The following is a 521-nucleotide window of genomic DNA, read 5'->3' on the forward strand; positions in this document are numbered from 1 at the left end:
AGACAGGACAGGGAAACCCCTGAATGTGAGCAGAACCATCAGAGACAGGACAGGGAAACCCCTGAATGTGAGCAGAACCATCAGAGACAGGACAGACAAAGTCATGAACATGAGCAGAACTGTCAGAGACAGGACAGGCAAACCCATGAACGTGAGCAGAATCATCAGAGACAGGAAAGACAAAGTCATGAACGTGAGCAGAACCGTCAGAGACAGGACAGGCAAACCCATGAATGTGAACAGAACCGTCACAGACAGGACAGGCAAACCCATGAACGTGAGCAGAACCATCAGAGACGTAACAGGCAAACCTATGGAGAAGGTCAAAGCTGTCAGCGACAACAGAATATACAAACCCATGATGGCGCAGAGAGGTATGAAAGGTCCCAGAATCAACAATCCCATGGGAGCCAGCAAGGTTGTCCTACCAGAGAAAAATTCCACATCAATGAGGATGGCCAAAGCCAAGGCTTACAGGGAAGACATGGTGACCCAGCCTTCCACCCAACCCCAGGCAATGG

This window comes from Orycteropus afer, unplaced genomic scaffold (genome assembly GCF_000298275.1).
Source record: "Orycteropus afer afer isolate SDZICR_OR568_19922 unplaced genomic scaffold, OryAfe1.0 scaffold10739, whole genome shotgun sequence".
Lineage (NCBI taxonomy): Eukaryota > Metazoa > Chordata > Mammalia > Tubulidentata > Orycteropodidae > Orycteropus > Orycteropus afer.